General features: G+C 61.2%; 1 long non-coding RNA gene across 2 annotated transcripts in view; it reads right to left on the bottom strand.

Annotated features, from left to right (window-relative positions):
• Positions 1 to 2,484: 2,484 nt before the first annotated feature.
• Positions 2,485 to 8,549, bottom strand: part of LOC121040149 (uncharacterized) — a 6,298-nt gene continuing 233 nt past the window's right edge. Inside the window, exons 1-3 of one of the 2 annotated variants that reach the window (XR_005795142.1) lie at positions 8,341 to 8,390; positions 3,492 to 3,745; positions 2,485 to 3,040 (exon numbers count right to left, since the gene is read on the bottom strand). This is a non-coding gene — a long non-coding RNA (uncharacterized LOC121040149). Of the gene's footprint in view, positions 3,041 to 3,491; positions 3,746 to 8,340; positions 8,391 to 8,549 lie in introns of those variants that run through there. The other variant, XR_005795141.1, reaches the window with a different exon arrangement.

Here is an 8,549-nt window from a genome sequence, read left to right as displayed (position 1 = left end):
CAACCTGCAATAAACTGTATTCCAAGTTGACGGCACACACAGGAGAAAAATAATCATTATAATTGACTTTAAATTCGGTATTTTGATGGCCCCCCCCCCCCCCAGAGGAGCGTATCCTAAGTATAAATGAACGGCGGTCAGGAGTCATGTTGTTAGAAGCAATATTGTCACTTTGAGGGTATCTTGGAGTCAAGATTTCTGGAACCACCAAAAACAGGAGCCAGTGTAACACAAAGGAAGTTACAGGAAACCCAGCCATCTTGAATCCGAATTGGAAACGGTATAAACCAATATTTTTTTTCTCTTGAAGGATACATCTTACCTGCATTTCCTGGCTTCATCCAGTAAAATTGTCCAGAAGCATGGACGGCTAAGGTCATGGTGGACCGATAGACTTGGATTATGTTCTGCAGACACTATTTGCCTCTGGAAGGAATCGGGGCTGAAAGATAGCTAAGTGGTTTTCAGGCAAGAACCTTGCAAACGATCCTGGGGAATGTGGTTCTACCGGGAACGGAAGATGTTGCCCTGACCCCTGTGGCGGAGTGAAATGGACACGGGCATGAGGGAGACTGGTTTTGCATCAAAGAGAATGTGACAGGCATTGATTGAAAGTCTTTCATAATTTCATAAGTGTTCTCAAAAACAAAATAAAACCATGGAGGTTGCTAAGATACCCAGTCATCCCTCTGAAAATTGATGAGAAAAGGGGAGGAGGAATCAAAATTGACCTTTTTTTCCTTTCCAGGGTAACTAAGGGGCTGATTAAAAAAAAAAGTCTTTCTAGAACTCTGCCAGGCTATAAATTCAGAAAGAATGACGGAATTACACAGTCACTGTTTTGCAATCCCCAGTGAACTGGTGGGTGTAGGGGACAGTCACCAGCAGATGCTGCTGCCGTCCTCCAGCAGGTGATGGGGACAGTTAGGACGGCCGGGCCGGGCCCACAGTGTGCCGCGCACTCATCATCCTGACAACCAGAGTTTTGGGGGCTCCGGGTGGTGAACCGAAATGGAATCCATCCTCCAGATCGCTTGAAATAACACAAAAAGGAAGTGGTTGGCCAAATTGAAAGAGTCTTCAGGTCCCGTGAGCTCAACAAGCACCCCAGCCCACACCCCCAAAAGGGAGGAGGGACAGTCACAGTGAAATGAGACTCAAGAGACATAATAGCCACATGCTTGTGTCAAGCGGCCTTGAGTCAAGCAAAGCCCGTCTAAAAAGACCCTTAGAGACAGTCAGAGACAGTCAATCACAGAGTTGAAATTCACATCGGGGACACGGCAGTCCTGGTCGTTTTCACAGACCGTGACTTCCCCCTGGGTATGATGTGAATTTAATCGGAAGGAAATCTGCTGAGGAAGCTGGCGTCTCCAAGGGCTGACGCGGTGGCTTCACCGGCATGACGAGCGAATGAATGGACGGACGAGTGGCCACCCTGAGGAGCCTGAGCGGCCATGACGGGGGGGGGGGGTCGGTCCCCACACTTCCGGGGCGCTCACCCCATGGGGCTCGTTGGAGGCTCAGGGGAACTCTGACCAGACCCCCAGAAGGTCCTGACGCCTCCCAGAGCAGACTTCTCTACTGGAAACAGAACCGTCACCACAGTGAGGACGGGAACCCAGGCCTGCCTTCCAAGGCTCGTTAGAAAGCAGAGTTCACGATGACCAGAGGCACCTTCTGGTTTCTGCTCTGCGTCTCCATGCACCGCCCCACATGGGGCGCTGACCGTGGGAGAAAGACGTTGGAGAGGAAGAGAGGCTGAGTTTGGGGAACAGAACCTCTCACTCACAGGGCCCGCGGGACTGGAGTATGCCGGGGACAGACCGCGGAGGTCCTGCAGGAGCATAGGCAGCATCCCTGTGGGTGAGGCGACCGGCAATGGCTGCGAGTTCAGGGACCCCACCGGCAGGACCGACGGGGAGGGCTTCCGCCAAAAGGGACGCCTGTCTTTCTCCCGGAGGCAAACGCTTCCCGCCCAACAGCCTCTCCCAGGTGGGGATTTGAGATTTGGTGAGCGTCGATTCCTTTTCTCAGCCCCTGGAGGGGCAGGCAGGCTTTCTGCATCCGGGGACAGTCAGCAGCTGCGCCGACGAGGGACAGGGCCAGCGGCAGCTGGCCAGAGGTGACAGGTAGCAGGTGGCACTCAGTGTCACACGGGCTTGTGGGCGCTCCCCGCTCTGCCGAGGCCTGCTCTGCGTGCTCCCAGGATCCGGCCGGGGATCTGGAATCCGTCCAGCAGCAGCGAGTGTGGGTGGTGTGTGATGAGAACATTTCATGGAGGACAAATATGGCCGGGACTTGGAGGAGGGCACAGCTCGTGACCCGCCGTCCCGCCTGCACCTCCCGGGCCCTCCCGCGGCCCCAGGGTGGCCGGTTATGTTTGCTCGCTCTCATCTGTGCCAGAGAGGGGGGGTGGAGAGCCCCGGCTGTGTCCCCCCGCCGTGACGGGAAGGACGAGAGACGCCCGCAGCCTGTGGATGGCAGAGTGCTCTGCCGGGAGACGGCGGCCAGAGGGGGCCGGACTGGCCTAGAGGAGCCGGCTCCCTGTCCAGAGCTGCAAGGGGGCTTCTGGCCGTGCTTCATGCATCTGCTGGAGCCCCCCTGCCTGCCCATCAGAACTGTGTCCCTGTAGGTGTGGCCTCAGCTGGGCCAGCTTCATGCAGGGGTGGGGGCGGGGCCCAAGCTCCCCCCCCCCGCCCCCCCTCCCCCGTTCTGCTTCTTTATTCCAAGTGTCACGGCCTCCATCGGCCACGAACCAGGCATGTCCCAGACCCCGGACCCAGGACCTCTGAAGTCTTCCCGATGAGTCCGCATTGGTCCTCCAACGCGACTGCGGCCCTTGCTGGCCCTGGGATTACTTCAAAATAAGGCCAAACAGGCAGTGACCTGAGCCGAGCACCGTCCTGGGAGTCTGTGAGGGAAACCGAGGATCCAGGGTGACCTTCACGGGTGCGTGTGAAGTCGGGAGCAAAGGCGCAGTCAGCGTGTTCTGGGAGCATCAGGAAGGGTCCGGAACAGGTCTCATTTGCGTGGACTCCTGGAGAGCAGGAGCCAGAGACACACGAGGTGAACAGAGACACTGGACTCCCAGGAGCCTGGAGTTCAAACCCCGACCGTTTCTGCCCGGAAGGGGCAGAGTCCCAGGGGCTCCTGTGCCCTGCTCCTTGATGATATGAGCTCAGTGCGGTGAGCGGGTGCAGATTTCCCCTTTATATTAACGCAGCACAAAGTGCCTGCTAGAGCCAGGCGCCCCCGGGGTGATGGGGCTGCGGGTGTGGGCCGCCCGCCGGGACCACAGCCACCACCTCCCTTCCTGCCTTGTACGTAATGGGGGGAAACAACCCCCTAATTCAGCCCCAAACCAGCAAATCGACGCAAACTAAAATAAAAGTTGGTTTTAATACACGCAGGGGCAGAACCGCAGAACACCGATGACATCGAAAGGAAGGCGGGGAAGGAGCACTCTTACACGCTGGCGGACACGTCACCTGGAAAATGCTGTCGGCGAGCACTTTCACGGCGCACAAATACGCGAGTGGTGGAGACCCGCACGGTGGGGAATCCGTCCCGCGGAACCAGGGGCTCGCAGGGGAGCGAGCCCGCCCGCTGGTCTTAACGGAACCTGTTGGGGAAAGAGGAATGGTGGCCAGAAGCCGGCGGGTCTGGGACCTGCGGGCGCGTCTGCATCTGCAGGTGGGGGGGGAGGCAGAGAGCTCAACAGGCTTGTTTTGATGCTGCTTCCCTTCAAAAAAAAAATAAAAAAGGTGTGTGTGTGTTAATATGTGAATAGAAAAACCAAATGCACATCTAGCTGTTAACAATGATTACTTCCAGGAATGTGTTTAGGGTGAGGTGTGAAGTTCTGTGTTTTCTGGGTGTTTTTAAATCCACTGTTACCACCTTTTGAAAAAAGAGAGAAAACCCTTCCACGCTAAGGTAAACTCTGTCTGCTGACTCCCGTAATTGGGGTTGTCTAATTTGCTCCCGGAGAACGGCTGACACGCTGACCCCTGCTCTGCGTGCCAGGGGCGCCCCGGGCCCTTGACGGGTCTGCTCTGCTGTCGCCTGGTCCCCGGGGCGGCCCCACCACCATCCCCGCTCCCCGAATGGGAGCACTGGGGAGCAGATGGCAGGGAGCTTCCCGGGCCCCCGCAGCTGGTGAGGGTGCACCTGGGATCTGAGCACTGAACTCCTGCCCAGCCCCCCTCCCGGGGACGCTCCCAAGACCCCCCACTTTCCCAGCTGCAGGCCACGTCTCCTCCAGGAGCCTGTCCCAGCCCCCCGCACCCCAGGACTTGCTGCAGGGTGTCCGTGGAGGGTCCCTTTCCCTCTGGGTTTTAATCCTGTGCAAGGAGGAGTCGAACTGGGCTGAATCTTTGTTAACAAAACCCGGTGACTTCAGACTGCAGAGCTCCCCGAGGCCAGCTGTCCTGGTCCCCGACCTGAAGGCCACCAGTGCCTGTGAAGCGCCACCCTGCCCCTCCCTGCAGCGCAGACAGCCGAGGGCCAGGCCCCCAGAGCAGCCTCATGGGATGCCCAGCAAAAATCCACCATGCAGGTGTGTGTGTGTGTGTGTGTGTGTGTGTGTGTGTGCAGGTCCACGCGTGTGTGGGTCCACACATGCCGGCTCAGTTTTACATTCGGAACAGTCTCCGAGATGGGCCACAGGGGGCATTGCTGAACCTAAGTGCAACGCCCGCCTGTCCCCAGTTAGTCTTCGGGGACATTTCAACGAGCTCTCATGATAACAAGGTGACTAATTCCCTCTTCCGAGCAGTGAGAGTCCCTCCAATTACTATGTTCCCAGAGAAAAATTAAAACCCAAATTGAAATTTTCTTTCCCTTGTAAATAAAGCCCAAAGAAATGAAACCACCCCACCCCCACCCCGGTTCTCTCTTTCCGGGTTCTGATTCCACTCGGTGGAACCACGAGTGGCTGTGCCAGCTGGACAGAGGTCCCCAGAGCTGCAGCCACGTCCCAGGCTCCCGCAACCACGGAGGCTGCTCTGGCGACACCGAGGGTCCCCTCAGCCCCAGCCACACGGTCGGGACTCAGGGCAGAGCCCGCCCAGCCCCCAGCCCTGCCGCCGGCCCCCCGGCCCTTCCCCAGGACTCAGGGCCGCTCCAGGGGTGTGGGGACAGAGGCCTGCCGTCCTCACTCTGCCCTCTCTTCCCTCCAGCTGCTGAACGTGCCCCTTGGGTGACCGTCCCTCCCCGTCTCCTTCCTCGCTCAGCTGACCTGGACGTCGCCTTGAAGACCAGACTCCTTCTCAGGTTGGGTCTGGTCCGGCATAACTGACTCTCCCTCCCCCTCCCCACCTCCTCCCCCCTCCCCCTTCTCCTCCTCCCATCCTGGTGTTTCCTGGTCCCCCCAAGACGGTGCGCACAAGCAGACCGTGGGAGCCCGTGAGGACACGCCTGCCTGGGGCCAGTGGGGGAGCTTGATCTGCCCTTCGGTGCCAGACCGAACTTTCGCCTTCCAGAGACGTTGGAGAGAGCCCTCCCAGCCTCCTCCCTGCGCACCCCACTTCTCACAATGCAAGACTTGCCAAAACATGGCAGGGATACCCAGGGTCCGCTCTCCCCGGTGGCCCCCCAGGACCGCAGGTGATCTTCCCTCACCCCCCCACCCCCAGGCCGACCTCAGCGGGGCAGGTCCCTGGAAAGACGCCCACGTTCAGGCTGTCCCCCTCCCTTGGGGAAAAGTAGTAACCCAGCCCACGACCTCCGAACAGACCTCATTCTCTAAACCTGATTTGGGGACGGGGCTGGTGCTGTCATCCTGACCCCATGTCTGTCTGTCATTTGGATCCTGACTCAGAGAGGGGCGGGGACCCACCTGTCACACCCGATGCACATTCGTTCCCCTTTTACGTGTCCTGAGTAAACTTCACTTCAGCTCCAAGGAAAGAATCCCAGAGGCTGAGGGCAAAGTCGTCCGAGAAGCCGGCGGCCCCCCCAGCCCCGCCCACCTCTGCTGTCCCATCTGTGAAATGGGGGCTTCACGGGCACCCCCAGTGGCTCCATCTGCCAAGAGGAAGCCCTCTGGGGCGCCCGACAGATGGCCCGCCTGCCTCTGCCTTCTCGGCTCGCGGCCCCAGGAGGCATCTCACGCCATGGTTAACAGCTCTTGTCAGAACGTCTGTCCTCAAACCCAGCCAAGAATCCTTCTCCCCGTCACGTCTCCCGGCACCTCTCCTGCTGGGCCCCGGGGGACGCTGGGGGCTCCGGGGAGCCCTTCCTCAACGGGCTGACCTCTCCCATCCGACCCGGCCCTGGTCACTGTGCCCTGCACGCCTTCCTCTAGTCAGCGTCCCCTGCAGGGCGGCGTGACCCCCGGGCCGGGCGGGGGCTGTGCAGACGGGGGACGCCCCCCTTCCCTCCCCGGGCCCGGGCCCGGCCCTGCCGTGTCTCCCGCGTCGGCTCGCACACTCGTGGTTGTGGTTTTTGGTTTTTCTTTTCTAACTGGCGAGCAGGACTTCGCACTTAACCTTGCTAAATTCCATCTTGTCCACAGTCCATTGTTCCAGCCTGTCAAGAAGCTTTTTGTGCCCAGGGCATTTCTTCCAGCACGCTAGCCATCCTCTGAGCTTTGATCTGCAAATTTGACAAGCAGAGCCCTGTGATGCCTCCATCCAAGTCATTGACGGAGACGCTGGAGGACGGGGCCGGGCGAGGACGGGGCGGGTCACCGGAGGCCCCCCTCCGCCTTGACATCGATCCAGCAATCAATACGTGCGGGCACCTCCTTCTGGCGGCAGCCGCCTCGCGTGCGGCCCAGGGCGACCGAGCGAGATTGTGCCCAGCCTGGCTGCCCAGCCTCCGAGTCCCGACAGGTGCGTCTTCCTTCGCGCCCGCCCCGACGACCCTCCTGCGGTCTGTCGTCCTCGCCGGCCACCGCCTCTGTGCTTTGTCCTGGCGGCTCCCTCCGCCGGCGAGGGTCCCCATCGCCCCCCTCGCCCCCCACACACAGCTCCACGGGGCCGGAAGCACGCCGTCCCGGCACTTGGAACGGCAAGCAGCCCCGGGGTCGCCGAGGTGGCTGGCGTCACACTCGGGTCCCTCAGGCCGGGGCCACCTTGCCGGGTCCCCGTAGGTCCCTTGCCCTCCGCCGAGGGCTCAGCTTGGCTTGGAAGCTGTGGAGACATCTGTCGCCCTCCCTGTGACCCCTGGTCGCGTCTGGCCACCCCGCTAGGCGGGAAGCTGGGAGGAGGCCAGGCGCTTCCTCCTCAGCAGCATCCTGAGGAACAGGTGCGGTGTGAGTCACAGGGTCCAGCCCCCACCTCCCGCTGTCAGAGCAAGAAGGTGGGGCCCTGGGCCCCAAGGAAGGGCCACCGTGGACCCTAAGGTCCCTCCAAAGCCACCACTGGCCCCTGAGATGCTGAGGTCGGCTTCTCAGCTGCCTCAGGGGCCTGATAACCGGCCTCCCCTTCTCTCTGCACCCACAGTCCTGCGTCAAGTGCTGTGGGCAGCTCCCAGCGCCTCTGCCGGCCTGAGCCGGCCCCGCCATCTGGCTAAGCGGCGGTGACCGGCTTGTTCCTGCAGAGTCCCCATTCAGGCCCAGTCAACCGGACAGACCCTGAGTTTTGGTAAGAATCAGACAGTCCGCGGAGGGACGGACGCTCAGCCGACCTGACCCGAGGCTGAGCGGACCAGCCAGGACCAGCGTCCCCCTGCCCAGCACCGAGGACAGGACGGAGATGGCCCGGGGACGCCCAGGATGCCGGGCACCACAACCCTGCCCTCCCAAGGCTCAGACCAGGGCGGATGGTCCCAGGGGCTCTCACTGGAGCCTGTTCCCAGAGAACGAGGGGAGTAGCTGGAACCTGACCTTGGTCAGCCACCCTGAGTCCTCAGTGACCGGCGTGCCCCGGGGGTGGCCTGCAGCCCCTCCAGGTGAGAGGCATGCGTCACCTGCGGTCCCCCTTGAGGTGTCCCTCTTTCCCTTCCGCATGCCTTCTGCACTGTTCAAGGACACAGCACACACTTAAGTGTCCCCTGTACCGGGGACGGGGGACCGGGAAGCCACACGCACACAGTGCAGGGCAGGGAGGGGCCGCTGCTCACGCCCCCGTGGCTGGAGCTCAGGGCAGAGCCAGACCTGCCGTGCGTGAGGGTCCCTCACAGGATGCCACCTCCCCGCCCCTCTTGCTGGCCACGGGCTCCGCAAACCCTTCCTCTTGTCCCCACTCAGAGTAAGAGCCGTCATTCTACCCAAGATGCCACCCAGGAGGCCCGGCCTCAGGCGCCCCCCGCTGTCCTGGTCTCTGGCGCACATCCCCCTCCCCCGCCCCGCGCCTCCGTCCACACCGGCCCCGCGGCTCCGAGGGCACTCACCCTCACGTCCCTGGCTCTTGCTCTGGTTGCTTCCGGCTCCAGCCCCCCCCAGCCCCCCGGCCCCCCGGCACTGCCCCAGGCCCCTGCTCGCCGGTCACGGCACAAAGTGCCACCCATCACCCTCCGTAGGGCTTGTCGCTGTGCTGTTTGCCCCCTTCTCTGTGCTTTTCTGTCTGTCTGTCCCCGCGGTCCATGAGAACTGGGGACGT

This window comes from Herpailurus yagouaroundi, unplaced genomic scaffold, assembly GCF_014898765.1.
Source record: "Herpailurus yagouaroundi ecotype Mexico unplaced genomic scaffold, PumYag 182, whole genome shotgun sequence".
Lineage (NCBI taxonomy): Eukaryota > Metazoa > Chordata > Mammalia > Carnivora > Felidae > Herpailurus > Herpailurus yagouaroundi.
The sequence above is the reverse complement of the archived record's forward strand: the minus strand, read 5'-3'. Positions and strand labels throughout refer to the sequence as shown.